The sequence below is a fragment of the Lissotriton helveticus genome, chromosome 6 (assembly GCF_964261635.1).
Source record: "Lissotriton helveticus chromosome 6, aLisHel1.1, whole genome shotgun sequence".
Lineage (NCBI taxonomy): Eukaryota > Metazoa > Chordata > Amphibia > Caudata > Salamandridae > Lissotriton > Lissotriton helveticus.
Genome location: NC_136067.1, coordinates 1212562124 through 1212578037, shown reverse-complemented (window position 1 = coordinate 1212578037; position 15914 = coordinate 1212562124).

Below are 15914 nucleotides of genomic sequence, written 5' to 3'. Positions count from 1 at the left end.
CAAGAATATTGTGGTCCAGAATATCGACATTGAGGTAAGAAATATTGTTTTACAAAATATTGAAGTTAGTAATATCGTTTGTTTAAATATCATTGTTTAAAATATCGATTTTTATATTAGTGTTATGTCTTTTAGTATGTATTTTAAAAGTATGTGATGTAATTTTTGTATAAGTATTGATTTGGTTTTTTAGTATATGTGTTACATTTTTAGTAGTGATTAATTATATGTTAAATACATTTTGCATTTTTTAGTTCTTTAGCGGGTTGTGGGTTTATAGGGGAATAGGGTGTGAAGTAATTTTATTAGAACAAAGAAATTAATATTTTTTATTTATTAGTATTTTTTATTTAGATTGTATAGGGTTAATTGTGGGAATTATTTTGTATTAATTGGTTTGAATTTTTTTTTTTGAAAATCTTTTTATTGTAAAACACGCTCCAGTAAGATCACATAGCGGTCGGCAGTATTAATACATTGATACATAAAAGACATCATCATACCTATTGCATGTTGTCATCACGGCCAGCAGGGAAAAAACCCAACCCCCCGGATCCCTCCCAACCCTAACCATGAATATCCAGGGCCCATACCGGTGAAAGACCTGTGAATGAGCATCTCTACGCACTAGAGTGTCCTCCCCTCCCAAACCCGACCTACTCCCTCCCACGCCATCCATCCAACCCCATCCCCCTCAAGACGGGACCCGGGCCCCCTCCAACTTTTTTAATCGAACTCAGTCTTCCTGGGTGTCTACTGCCTCCTCTGTATCGCCTCCATGGCCCCCACACTCTCTCCCATTTTTTGGGGCATCCCCAACTCTTATAAATGACCCTTTTCACCCTTTGGCACCAATCGAGGTCCCTTTCCCACTCTTCCACTGTAGGCATCGTCTCACTCCCCCAGAGCCGTGCTATATTCCTTTTGGCGACCATACTTGCTAGTGCCAACCAGATCTTGTTGCCCCCACTACCTCTGCCATGATGTCGGAAAGCCTGTACCTGTCGGAAAGCCTGTACCAGTAGGCCCTGATCTTGGTGCAGTCCCACAGAATGTGGAAGAACGTGCCCTCTTACCCACACCCTCTGAGGCAAAACCTCGAATCTGCGTAGCCCATCCGGAGTTGTGTCGGGCGAGGGGTGTAAGAGCGGTGCAATATGCGAAGCTGGACCAGCCTGAACCGAGCCCAAATCGCCATCAATCAATCAATCAATCAATCAACAAAATTTGTAAAGCGCGCTACTCACCCGTATGGGTCTCAAGGCGCTGAGGGGGGGGGGGGTCGCTACTGCTCGAACAGCCAGGTCTTGAGTTGTTTCCTGAAGGAGAGATGGTCCAGGGTCAGCCGTAGGTGAGTGGGGAGGGAGTTCCATGTCTTGGCTGCCAGGTAGGAGAAGGATCTTCCTCCGACGGTGGATTTGCAAATTCGTGGGACGGAGGTGAGGGCGAGGCTGGCGGATCGGAGCTGGCGGGTGGGTGTGTAGAATGTGAGGCGGATGTTGAGGTACTTCGGGCCCGTGTCGTGGAGAGCCTTGTGTGCGTGGGCGAGGAGTCTGAACGTGATCCTCTTGCTGACGGGGAGCCAGTGCAGGTCTTTCAGGTGGGCAGAGATGTGGCTGTGGTGAGGGATGTCCAGGATGAGTCGTGCTGAGGCGTTCTGAATGTGCTGGAGTCTTTTCTGGAGTTTGGCTGTGGTTCCAGCGTAGAGGGTGTTCCCGTAGTCCAGACGGCTGGTGACGAGGGCCTGGGTGACCATCTTCCTGGTTTCGGTGGGGATCCATCAGAAGATCTTTCGGAGCATGCGCAGGGTGTTGAAGCAGGATGATGAGACGGCGTTGACTTGCTTGGTCATCGTGAGGGAGGAGTCCAGGATGAAGCCCAGGTTGCGTGCGTGGTCCGTTGGCTTGGGTGCGGTGCCCAGGGCAGGGGGCCACCAGGAGTCGTCCCAGGCAGAAGGAGATGGTCCGAGGATGAGGACTTTGTCTTGTCTGAGTTCAGTTTCAGACGGCTGATCTTCATCCATTCTGCAACGTCTTTCATTCCTTCCTGGAGGTTGGCTTTGGCGGTGGCGGGGTCGTTGGTGAGGGAGAGGATCAGCTGGGTGTCGTCGGCATAGGAGATGATGTTGAGGTTGTGTTGGCGAGCGATGGTTGCGAGAGGGCTCATGTAGACGTTAAAGAGGGTGGGGCTGAGTGAGGATCCTTGCGGAACGCCGCAGATGACTTCGGTGGCCGCGGATCGAACGGTGAGGAACGAGATGATCCACTCCAGTGCCGCTCCTTGGATTCCGGTGTTGCTGAGGCGCTGTATCAGGGTGCTGTGGCATACGGTGTCGAAGGCTGCTGAGAGGTCCAGGAAGATGAGGGCAGCAGTTTCCCCGTTGTCGAGCAGGGACCTGATGTCGTCGGTGGCTGCGATGAGGGCGGTCTCGGTGCTGTGGTTTGCTCGGAAACCGGACTGTGAGGGGTCGAGGGATCCGTTGGTCTCGAGGAAGGTGGAGAGTTGTCTGTTGCGGTCTTCTCGATGACTTGGGCTGGAAAGGAGAGGAGCGAGATGGGATGGAAGTTCTTGAGGTCCGTGGGGTCCGCGGTGGGTTTCTTCAGGCGGGCGCTCAGCTCGGCATGTTTCCAGCTCTCCGGGAAGGTGGCGGATGCGAAGGAGCAGTTGATGATGTTCCGGAGTTGGGGTGCGATGATGGAGTCGGCTTTGTTGAAGATGTGGTGTGGGCAGGGGTCAGTAGGGGAGCCGGAGTGGATGGTGTTCATCAGGCGGGTGGTGTCTTCAGTGCTGACAGGGGTCCAGGTGCAGAGGGTGGTGGTGGGGGGTGCTGGTTTGGTGGTTGGGTGCGTGGACAGCGCGCCGAAGCTGTTGTGTATGTCGGCGATCTTGCGGTGAAAGAACGAGGCGAGTGAGCCGCAGAGGTTTTGCGAGGGTGTGATGTCGTTGCTGCAGGCGCTGTGGTTGGAGAGCTCTTTAACGATGTTGAAGAGTTCCTTGCTGTTGTGGGTGTTGTTGTCCAGTCGTTCTTTGAATGTTGTCTTCTTGGTGGTGCGGATCAGCTGGTGCTGTTTGTGGGTGGCGTTCTAGAGGGCTGTCATGTTTTCTGCTGTCTGGTCGTGGCGCCAGGCTTTCTCGAGGGTGCGGCAGGTTTTCTTGAGGTTTTTGAGGTCGTTGGTAAACCACAAGGCTTTCCTGCTGCCGGGTCTGCAGGGAGGATTCTTCAGTGGTGCGAGTTCATCGGCGCAGTTGGTGAGCCACTGTGTGAGGTTGCGGGCTGCTTCGTTGTGGTCCGTCGTGTTGGTGGGCGGGTTCTGGCTGAGGGTGGAGGTGAGCTGGTTGGCGGTGATCTTGCTCCAGCTTCTGTGGGGAACCTGTTGCGGGTGGTGGTGGGTCGTGGTTCTCCTGAAGTTGAAGTGGACGTAGCTGTGATCTGTCCAGTGTAGTCCGGTGGAATGGCTGAAGGAGATGTGCTTGCGGGAGGAGAAGATGGGGTCAAGCGTGTGGACGGCGAAGGGGGTGGGGGTGTTCACCAGTTGTTTGAGTCCGAGGTTGGCGAGGTTGTCCAGCATGGCGGCGGTGTTGCAGTCCTTGTTGTTCTCCAGGTGGAAGTTGAGGTCCCCTAGGAGGATGTAGTTTGTGGAGGTGAGGGCGTGCGGACTGACGAAGTCTGCGATGACTTTGCTGAATTGTGTTCGTGGTCCCGGGAGTCTGTAGATGAGGGTGCCTCTGAGGGTGGTCTTGGGGTCGGTGTGTATCTGGAAGTGAAGGTGCTCGGATGCAGTGAGGGTGTCGTCGGAGTTGGTCGTGATGCGGATGGTGTTTCAGTGGACGAAGGTGATGCCTCCTCTGGTTTGGTTGGCGCGGTCCCTCCGGGTGAACTTGTAGCTGTCCGGGATGGCTATGGCGATGTCGGGGGCTGAGGAGGCGTTCATTCAGGTTTCTGTGAGGAAGGCGACGTCTGGTGATGTTGTGTCGAGGAGGTTCCAGAGTTCTGCGGCGTGTCTGTGGACGGAGCGGGTGTTGAGCAGGATGCACTTGAGGTGGTTGTTGCTGGTGCTCGGCTTGGTGGGTGCGGTGCAGGTTTGGAGGCAGGTGAATTGGCAGGCTTGGCAGGTGAAGGGTCCGTGGGTGCGTTTCGGGGTGGCTCGGTAGCAGGCGTGGTTTCGGCCGGCGTTGAGTGCGTGGAGGGTGGCGGCGTCGTAGGTTCGTCGGGTGCGCTGGCATCGTCGAGGACCAGGGGTCCTGGCGCTGGGCGCGGGCCAGGCGCGGATGGGTGTAGACGGGCTTGCCTTTGGCGCGCCTTCGGCGCGCAATTGGCGCGCTTGCTGCACATACGCGCGGGCTCCATATGAGGCGAAGTGGGAGGGAGGAGCAGCTGGGAGGCGGGAGCAGGGCGGCCAATGGGGTACAGAAGAGAAAAAGGGGGCAGGGCCGCGAGGGAGCAGCGGCGGGAAGCGGGGGGGCACACCAGAGGGCAGGGGTACAATACTAACGAAATAGCACAGTAGTAACTTAACAGAAAGACAAAGAATGTACAATCAGGGAATAAACACGAAAATGAGGGCAACAGCGGAGAAGGAAAAAACGAGCAGCAGCGAGGGGGCACCGAGGCCAGGGGCGAACCTGTGGCGCCGGGGCAGAGACGCGCTCACAGCTGGTGAGTCGTGCTGCGTGGGGGTGTCTGGGGTCAGGTAACACTCGCCTGCGCCGCGCGGGCTCCATATTCGGCCAAGTGGGAGGGAGGAGCAGCTGGGAGGTGGGAGCGGGGTGGCCAATGGGTTACAGAAGAGAAAAAGGGGTCGGGCCGCGAGGGAGCAGCGGCGGGAAGCGGGGGGGGCACACCAGAGGGCAGGGGTACAATACTAACGAAATAGCACAGTAGTAACTTAACAGAAAGACAAAGAATGTACAATCAGGGAATAAACACGAAAATGAGGGCAACAGCGGAGAAGGAAAAAACGAGCAGCAGCGAGGGGGCACCGAGGCCAGGGGCGAACCTGTGGCGCCGGGGCAGAGACGCGCTCACAGCTGGCGAGCCGTGTGGCGTGGGGGGTGTCCTGGGGTCAGGTCACCTCTCTTGGACCTTGCAGCGCTTCTCTCCAGTCATCATCTTCCAGTAACCCTACTTCTGTCTCCCACTTTTCCCTCAGGGGGCCCAGGGGGTCAGTCAGATTGTTGATCAGCTTTTTATAAGTGCGGGAGATTGATTTATCTAACATCGGATCCATTAGCAGCCGGTCCTCAAGCGGGGCATACTCCGTTAGGTGGTCCCCGGACTGCAGATGGCCCCGAATGGCATGTCTAAGCTGCTGGTAATGCAGGATCTCTCCAGTTCCCATCCGGAACTCCATCTGTAGGGCCGCAAATTCCACCATGTCTCCCCTCTTCCATACGTCCCCCAGTCTGTCAATTCCGATAAGGTTCCAAGCTTGAAGGCCCTTCAGTTTGGCCACTGCCGGGAGAAAGTACCCGGCCCATAAGGGGGTCTGGGCAGTCAATTTCGCTCCCCATCCCAGCAATTTTGTCGCCCTCCTCCACACTTCCACCACCGCATTTGTCTGAGGTGGGAGGGTCCCACGGCATCTGCCTCTATGGTAGAGGGCAGCCAGGTATGTCGCGTCTCCAAAAACCAAACGGTCCACCCTGTACGCCGGTTCCTCCACAGGTGCGAACACCCAACCATTAACATTGACTAGCTGGGACGCCCAGTAGTACAGGCGGACGTCTGGAATTGCGAGCCCCCCTCATACACCCCCTTCTGTAACTTCTTAAGAGCTATCCTAGGACAGCCCTCGCTCCATAACAACGCTCGCTGTTCCGACTCAACCGTTCGAAAGAACTGCTCCGGCACCATGAACGGCGCGCTCCGCAACGCATAGAGTAGGCGAGGGAGGGCCATCATTTTGAATAGGACCGCGCGTCCCATTAGGGACAGCGGGAGGGTCCTCCAATGCACAACATCGCCCCGCAGACGCTCCAATTGAGCCGTCACGTTCAGGCGCATGTATTCCGCCTCAGTCTTTAATATCCAGATCCCCAGATATCGAAACACCTCTTTCCATACAAGCCCGGCGCATTCATCCACCACACTCGGCGTGGGGCCTGCCAATAGATGGCCCAGGGATTTACCCTAGTTGATCCGGTAGCCTGAGAAGGTGCCAAACTTATGTAGAATCTCCAACAATCTCCGGATGGAGGCCTCAGGACGTTGGACGTATAGCAGGACGTTGTCAGCGTATAAAGAAATACGCTCTTCCCAGCCACCACCCAAATCTTTTCCCCACACCAGTGGGTCCGCCGCACCCAGGTCGCCAATGGCTTCAGGGCCAAGGCAAAGAGGGTCGGGGAGAGCGGGCAGCCCTGCCTCGTGCCTCGCTCTAGTTGGAACTCCCTGGACAGGGATCCATTCACCCTGACCCTCGCCAGCGGGTCAGTGTATAACAATTGTACCCACGATCGGAATTTGTCCCCAAACCCCATCTTGGCCAGGACCGCATTAATATAGTGCCATTCTATACTATCTAAGGCCATATGAGCGTCGAGCGACAGCAGGGCCGCCGGGACGTCCGGTCTGGCTGATGTCATCTGTATGACCCCGTAGAGGCGTCGCAGGTTCAGCCGGGTGTTCCTATGTGGCATAAAGCCTGACTGGTCTGGGTGGATCAGGAATTGTATCACCGCTCCCAGCCTGGTAGCCAGGATCTTGCCCAGGACTTTCGTCTCAAAATTAAGGAGGGAGATGGGCCTGTATGAACTACATAGGTCTTGTGGCTTACCCGCCTTGTGGATCACCACAATCGTCGCCGAACAAAGGTCCTTTGTCAAGCGACCAACCTGTTGGGCTTCTATGTATATACGCAGCATATGGGGCGCTATTCTACTAGCAACACACCTAAACGCCTCCGCCGGGAACCCATTAGGCCCCGGTGCCTTCCCCACTTGTAAGTCGCTCATAGCATGTTCTATTTCCGCAACTGTAATGTCAGAGTCCAGGATATCTCTGTCTGCCTCCTCCAAGGAGGGCATCTGCAAGGGGGCCAGGAAATCCTCACATTCTCGTCCTGTCCGCTGCGTGTGGGATTTGTAGACCGTGTCGTAATAACTAGCGAACTCTTCCACTATGCCTGCACTTGTGGTCTGTAGCTGTCCCTCCTGTGTCCTAATCCCTGGCACCCAGTTCCGCTCCCTATCTCTTCTTTCAAGCCAGGCTATCATTTTGTTGGCTTTGTCCCCTAGGTCATAGACCCGCCGCGGGGTCGCTAACGCTCTGGATCGCGCCTGATCCGCCAAAACATCATGCATTTCCTTCTCTAACAGCCGTAGTCTATGGCGCCGTTGTTGCTGTTGCTCCCGAGTTTCCTCCCTGTCCTTTTCCAATTCCAGATATTGCGATTCTAGACTATCAATCTGCGCTGTTTTTTCCTTCCTTCGCCTGCCCGCCTCCGCATGTACGAAATCTCTCACTACTGTCTTGTAGGCCCACCCTCTTACGAAACTGCGACTGGAACTTCTGATCTCGGAACATAAAAGTGTCCAGTCTTGGGGAGCACTCTAATCCCTCCCAGGGCCCAGGAGCTGTACTTCTACTGGGGAGTGGTCCGAAATGCCCCTGGCCTTATGGCTCCCACCGCAAAAGGAGTTCATGCACCCAACCTGTGTGAATAGGTGATCCAATCTAGAACTTGACCCATGCGCCGCCGATATATGTGTGTACTGACGGGTGTGGGGGTTATGCGCCCTCCAGAAGTCCACCAGACCCATCGCATGCACACAATCTCTGAGATGACTCACCTTCCCCCTGGACATCAAACCCGATGACCTATCCATGTCCTCTGCCATTACCTCATTTATGTCCCCTCCCAGAAGCAGGATGCCCTCCGGCATGTCTAGGAGCAATTTCCCAATGTCTGGAAGGGTAGTACCATGGAGCCGTGGGGGAACATAGAGCGAGCAAATGTTGAGGGTCAGGCCTTCCCAATGCCCAGTGATAGCTGCATAGCACCATAGGGGGTCCACCCAATGTTGCCCAATCACCAGTGGAAGGGAATTTTTAATTAGTATCCCTGCACCTCTCGAGCCTGTGGTAAAGCCGGCATGCGCCCTCAGTGTATAGCCAAATCTATTGAGAGCCTTATAGTGATTCCCAATAAGATGTGTTTCCTGGAGCAGGACTATGTCGGGCCATGCCTATGTAGGTACTGCAAAACCATAGTGCGTTTAATCTTATTCTGCAAGCCGTTAACATTCCAGGATAATACAGTAATCGTCCGTGCCTTTGACTTATGCATCATATGTGTAAAGCAGTGCAGCTAGCCTGGGGAGTACCCACACTCCTCCACTCCCCGCCGCCCTCCCGCCCATCACCCGTGTCTCTGGAGCTAAAAAAGTGTCATCAGAACTAAACTTTCCTGCAGCAAATAAACACTGAAACTTCCCCCCCAACACCCAGATCCCCCCCCTCCCTGCTACCCTGCTTTGCAGGCCAAACGGGCCCGACATTCCCCAATAAGCAGAGCACCTGTTGCCCAGGCAACGAAAAACTTAGGGGCAAAAGTGGCAACCAAAAAGCTAGTCCGAGGGTTTTGCCCGGCCCCAGTCTAGTAATGTAGTCCACCTCTCCATAGCTGCAAGTCCAGACGTAAACACACTCTGTGACTCTGCCCCCCCGACATGTGCCGCCCCCCCTCCCTCCCCCCAATACGTTACCACATGTCCACCATGGCAATGGTGCCTCGGTTTCAGCGCAGGTTCACCGTGTGTCTCAGCCCCGCCGTCGCCAAGCAACTTCCATTCCCAGGCAGTGATCCCATCACCTGGTGCGACGTCCAGCTACACGTCCCTCGTTGGGCCTCGCTCTACCGAATCAACCCAAGTCCGGCCAGGCCGATAAACTGCGGGTTCCCACTCTGTCCAGTGTCCGAGGAACACCACGATCTCGAGGCTCGCCTCCACCCGAAATCGGCGACGACGCCAGGGACCGGGTCCCAGTGTCTCTCCATCCCCCCTCTCCACGAGGGCCATGTGAGGGGTGCTCTGATTCTTCGAGCCATGCCATGGCGTCTTCCGGAGACGTGAAAAAGAAGGATTTACCTCTAGCCAGGACCTTAAAGCAGGCTGGGAAGAACATCATGTATTTCAGGCCCGTGTGAGGAGCTCCTTCTTAACCCCATCGAAGGAGCGGCGTTCTTGCTGAACCTTCAGGGTGAAATCAGGGAAGAACCAGATCACCGCATTCTCCAGCCGAAGGTCCCCATGTTGACGGGCCGCCTGCAGAATGGCGTCCCGGTCCCTGAAGTTCAGGATCCGGGCGATGATAGTCCTCGGGGGGGGGGCCCCGGACGAGGCAGGGGGACCAGGGCCTGGTGAGCTCGCTCGATGACAAAGAACTTGGACAGCCTCTTAGGTTGAAGATGTTGTAGGATGAGTTCTTCCAAGAACAGGTCCATGCTCGGCCCTTCCATTTTTTCTGGAACACCCACCACCCCTATATTGTTCCTCCGGGCCCTCCCTTCCTGGTACTCCAGCCATGCCGTGGTAAGCTTCTGCTGGTGGGTGAGATGCTGGACCTGCTGCTGCAACTGTTCCGTGGCCCGTTGGAGCTCCCCAATGTCTGTGGCGTTACAGGAGGCTTTTTCCGACATCTTGTTGAAGTCCGCTCGCTGCAGGGCCAGTTCGATGGCCACTTTATCGATTTTTTACTCCAACGTTGTGCCCGGGGACTGTATTGCCATCATAATGGCAGACAAGGATGGTTCCGATCCCTACACTGCCTTCCCAGGGGTGGTGGCACTCCCTCCGCCCGCCGGGGCCGTATATTTATCTATTGTATTGGCCTGGACAGTCTCTGAAGACTTTGTTTTGGTCGCTTTTTTGGATTGCAGTCCAGGGGCAGTGGCAATACCACCCTGAGCACCCGAGCCCTCAGCGTCGCCTCCTACCGTCCGGCTCTGTGCTCCCGGTCCCATCGTGGCGGGCCCTCGTCGCTAACTCGCAGCACCACTCCAGTCCCACGAGGGGTGATCAATCGCCGCGTACCTCCTTTCAGACCCCGCAGTCCTCTCCGCCACAGTCGTCCGTCCTGGGGGCTCCAGAACCCCTCCCGCTTCACCGACTGCCAACCTCCCCTGCTGGGTTCTCGCTGTTGTAACAGGCCTCCACACCAGGATAGAGTCTCCCCAGCCGGCCGACACCAGCACCTAGGAAATGTTGGGCCCCGGGAATGCTGAACGTCCCCAACGGGCGTCCACACCAACCGAGAGCGCTTTCAAATGGTCTCTCCCCTCCGCGAGGTCAGTGGGGGGGGGTTCTCCAGCCAGCATTCACCCCCGGGACCCTCCAGGCCCACATGCAGCGTCGAGCCTCTCACAGCCAGGGTGGCCTCATACACTCCTGCCGCTCGACCCCCGCTGTAGGCGCACCTCCCCAGCCTCTGCAGAGGGCCTGGGGGAGCGGCGGGTCAATTGGAAACTGTCAAACCACGTCACTCGCGGGCCGCCGGCAATCGCGGCCGCGTGCCGCCGACACACCTGCCTTCAAGCCGGCCCCGCAGACACGCGAGGCCGTGCTGCTCTCACCGTCCACAGCGGCTGTAGGCCGCAGCAAGGCCCAACATGCTGGATCCGGCCGCAGCAGTTTGCGGGGGCAGAGAAAGACCGGAGCGGGCTCTACCGGCTCCGGAGCACGTCCGCTATCAGGTAACGCAGCCAGGCAGGAAAGGCAGCAGGATTAGGTGCAGATTTCAGGGGCATTCTCGCCGACCCCCGGACGAGCCTCTGGACTACGCAGCCATTTTAGCTGCCGTCATGCCACGCCCCCTCCAATTGGTTTTAATTTTTATTAATTAATTAATTGATAATTATGTCAATTGTGGATTTATTTTAGGTGCGGGATTTGGGTTTATAAGGGACTAGGAAAGCAATTTAATTATAATACATTGATTCATTTTTTTATTATTCGTTTTTATATAATTTAGATTTTATAGTGTTAATTGTGGAAATTATTGTATTATTAATCAATTATTAATTAGTTGTTAATTATTATGAATTAATTGGTAAATATGTCAATTGTGTTATTTTTGTAGGAGTGGATTGTGGGTTTATAGGGGAATAGAGTGGGAAGTAATTTCCTTTTAATAAATGTAATACTAATTTGTATATATTAATATTTATTCAACTTTTAATTTATAGTGTTAACTGTGGGAATTAATTTATTAATAATTATTTATCAATTGTTTGGTAATTAATATTAATTAATGTAATACTTTGTACCTAATTATGTTAATTGTGTCATTTTGTAGGAATGGGTGGTGGGGTTTATGGGGAAATAGGGTGTGAAGTAATTTATTTAAAATGATTTTATAATTAATTGATCATTATTGCTAATTAATGTATAAAAAATTAATGATGGCAATTGTTTAATTAATTAATTTGCGATATGAGTTGTGGGGTTTATAGTGGTAAAGGGTGTGAAGTAAATTAGTTATGGATAGTGTGTAATTACTTTTATGTGTGTTTTGTGGTCTTTATTGGGGTAGAGGATGGAAAGTATTGTATGTTTTATTAGTTAATAAATATTTTCTCATTATTATTCATTCTTTAATTGATACATTTCCATGACTATTGTTTACTTTTATTTTGTGTGTGGATTTTGGTTTTATAGGGGTAATGTTTGGTCAGTAAATTCATTTTTATATGTTTTAATTTGATTTTAAATTAATAATTTTACCAATGTAGATGCGTGTTGTGAAATGTTGTGAAATATGTGGTGATATAGGGTAGGAAAGAATATTTATTTTTTGTAACAATTAGGGGTCGATTCCGATTCGGTAAAATGCCCTCCGAATAGCCATACAGAGCGTTTTTCCCGTACGAATTGAATGCAGAACCGAACCCGTACGTACGATGTAGTACGATGTGTACCCAAAGCAGTGCTCCATACGAATCGTACCGAAGACCGTACAACTCACTAATCCGAGCGAATCGCATTCAGAACGCGCAGTACGCGATGTCTGTATGGATCGAAGCTGCATTTTCCGACCCAGCAAGTATGAATCGTATCGACAACACTCCATACGACTCTTTTTGTACGGGACTTAAAACGTCCATAAAAGCAGTGCTCGCCTCAAAATGCGTACGAAACGGACCCCCCGGCTACGGTGCGTACACCCCATGGTTGCAGGGGTACGGTGCATCAGGGTACGGTGCGTACACCCCTGGATTTCAGGGGTACGGTACGAATGTCCCCGGGCGTACACCCGATGATCGTAGATGTACGGACCGTAGGGGTACGGTTCGTACACCCCAGTATCGTAGGTGTACGATGCGTACACCCCGTGCCTACACCCCTTAATTTTGGGGGTACGGTGCGTATGTGATAGTGTTGCCCTCCATACGAATCGCTTATATGCGACGTTTACCATACGAATCGCGTACTCATTCCGCGGTCCGGATCATACTTGGCGGGTCGTACGGCATTTTTCTGAATCGTACGGTTCACTGTGCGGGTCGATGTCGTACGGATTTACCCTTCATTTTCCTTTGGTTCGCACTGATTCGGACGTATTTTCTTGGAACGGATCGTACTACGCGATTCGGACGGATTCCTACGATTCCTACGATTCGAATGGCTACGAATACGAATCGTCGGACGGATTCGCTTCCAGAATCGGAATCGACCCCTTAATGTTTTTGATTATAATTAATTTATAATATATAGGTATTGGTTTGTAATTTTTATAAAATAATGTTTGTTGGTAATTTTTAGATATTTTTAACATTATAACATGTTTTATTTTTTGTTATTTTTAATATTTTTATATATTTATTCCTTTTGTGTTTTTAACAATTTTTGTATTGTAGTTGATCTTTTGCTTATTATTATTTTTTTATTGACATTATTGAGAATATTAATTTTATCCCTCAGATATACACAACTTTCCCTACTGTTGTACTCACTGGAGTGGGACTAGTAATTTCCCCCTCCGCTATTCAACACTTTCCCTATTGTTGCACTCACTGGAGTGGGAATACCTCTTTTTACTCCTACTCTATCCAACACTTTCCCTACTGTTGCACTCACTCGAGTGGGAATAGTAATTTTTATCCCTACGCTCTCCAACACTTTTCTTACTGTTGGATAGTGCAAAATGTAAGTTTTTAATTATATTATAATTTATAATATAAACTTTTTATTAGATTTTGTGTTATAGGTATATGTCAATTTAAGGGTTCCGAGTCTCTGCCGAGAAATGCTGTGCTCCTGCCTTTACGTGTCGGTGCCAGCAGTGGTGGCAGACAGCCACAGTAATCCAAAACGTTCCACACTCCAAGGAATGAAGCAGCACACCAAATTCGCAACAAGTGATTTATCAGCAAAGAAACAACGTGTTTCAGCCGGGACAGCCTTTGTCAAGTTACCCAAGCCGTTACCGGTCCACCATTAAATGCTTGTGATGTCACTGTAGACATAGAAGAGTTACTGCAGCATAGAAAATGTAGTTCATTCAATTTCAATCACCATAAATAATTTTGTGGCAATGTAATATAACAATAATAATAATCAATTCAATTAAATTGAAAATAAAGAAAATAATCAATGTAACAGTATAATACATTGCTGCTGCCAGCCACAAAAGATCAAGCTGTAGAATTCATTGATTCATTATCTAATAACAGTTTAAATTTGAGTTTCACTCATATGATTAGTGACTCGTCTTGTAAATTTCTATATATTAAAATCATGGTAAAGAACAATAGGTAAGTAACTGAATTATTGAGGAAATAAATACCCTGCAGGTATTACTACCTTGCATGCATGCAGTCATCATCCTGCCTCCCTACTGAACAGTATTCTGTATGGGGAGCTACTGCATGCACGCAGAAATTATACCAGTGATGAGCGGTATGCAAATGAGACAAGATGCATGAAACTACTTTTTAAACAGCGGGTGTATTTGGAAAAAAAATAATAGAAATGTCCTCTAAACACACTTATGGTCAACGACCTGGTGGTAATTCAAATACCTGACAAAAGAAACAAGCTGTGGCATATGTAGAGAGGTTACGCTATAAGGTAGTGGACTCTGCAATGGGCTGCTCTGCTGTGGCTGGGTAAGCAATGTAGAAGTGGGATCCACAGTAGCGCATTCAAGCTATGCGCCGAGAGCCCAAGAGTAAGGGTGTCAGAAAAGGTGAGCAGCAGGGTGAGCACTGTTATCTCCTGTCGCTGGAGCAGTATCTGCAAAGATAGGACCACGAGGCGGAGTAGTGTGCATGCTACAGGTACTCGAAATAGAGATATAACATGTAGATACCGCAGTAGGTCACAATAGGTGAAAAGGTCTGGAATGCACCGATGACAAAATAAGTCATGGAACTCGGGGGGGGGTTATGGCACATACCATATGACTGTGAGGGATGCAAGATGGTAGATTATTTGTTTTCCGTCTTCTAGTGTGTGATTACAGGGTCCTTCTACCTCTAATTTACCTGGGGGCCTCGAGGTTTGAACAGTTTTTGATATGCATTAGTGTGTAGTACACTGTTGGATAATGTCCTTTTCTGAAGAGTTTCTCCAATCTTTTTGCCCTTTACATCCTGTTTTTGCTGATTCTTCTAGTTGGCCATAGGACTCTGCACACTTTACCACCGCTAACCAATGCTAAAGTGCATGTACGCCTCCTCTAAACATTGTGACATTGGTACATACCTGAATGGTATATTTGATTTACTAGTAAGTCCCTTGTAAAGTTGTATAACATATAACCAGGACCTGTAAGTCAAATGCGAGAAGGGAGCCTGAAGCACTGATTGTGCCACCCATATAAGTAGCCTTTCAAACCTGTCTCAGGCCTGTCATTGCAGCGCCTGTGTGTGCAGTTATTGCCACTTTGATTTGGCATTTAAAACCACTTGCCAATCTTCAAACTCCCCTTTTATTACATATGTCACCCCTAAGGTAGGCTCGAAGTAACCCTAAGAACAGGGTGCCATGTAAGTAAAAGGGCATGCATGTTTAATCTTTACATGTCCTGTTAGTGACAAACCCCAAATTAGTTGTTCACTACTATGAGGCCCACCCCTCTCGAAGGCTAGCATTGGGAATTCCTTAATATAATTTTAAGCTATAATTTCTGATCAGGGAGGAGTAGCTTTTCATGTTTCATATCTTTGGCATTGTAATGAAAAATCCTCCTCACTGACAAAGTTGGATTTAATATTACTGTTTTAGAAATGTCACATTTGGAAAGTGGATACTTCTCTACATTAACTGCTCTGTGTGCCTGGCAGCCTGTCTACAATACATGTCTGGGGTGGGTGACAGCTGCACTTTGTGCAGTCTCTCTAGACAGCCACAACACAGGAAGGATAGGTGTGTCTGAGTACCCATCTACATACATCTACATTCTGATGGCTTTGCGTGGGCTGGATGGAAGGGAGGGGCTAACACTTCACTTGGATAGGTAGTGTCCTGTCCCTATATAAAGGACTGATTACCCCCCAGAGATAGCCTGGCAGACAGGACTGGTTTGAAAGTGATACTTGTGCACTTCAGAGGGCTGTTTTAAAGCCACCCCCGCATCGAAGGCACTTTGGGGTTTGAGTACTGGGTCTCTGACCCCTAAAATCAGACTCTACTGGACTTGTAACTGAAGCTCCACCAGAAGAACTACTGTACTGCCTAAAGGACTCAACTGAACTGCTGATCTGGAAGGCCTGCTTTTCTGTTTGTTGCATTGCTGCCTGCTTCTCTCCAACTGTGCTGAAGGAGAGCTGGACTCTGCCTTCACTCAAAGTAACCTCCAAGGGCTTGTTGGCTTGCCTCATATTGCTTGAGAATCAGAGATATCAAAGTCTCTACCCTTGCGACTGTCTCTGGCTCACTGGAAGTCACCCAGATACTGCAACATGGTTTTG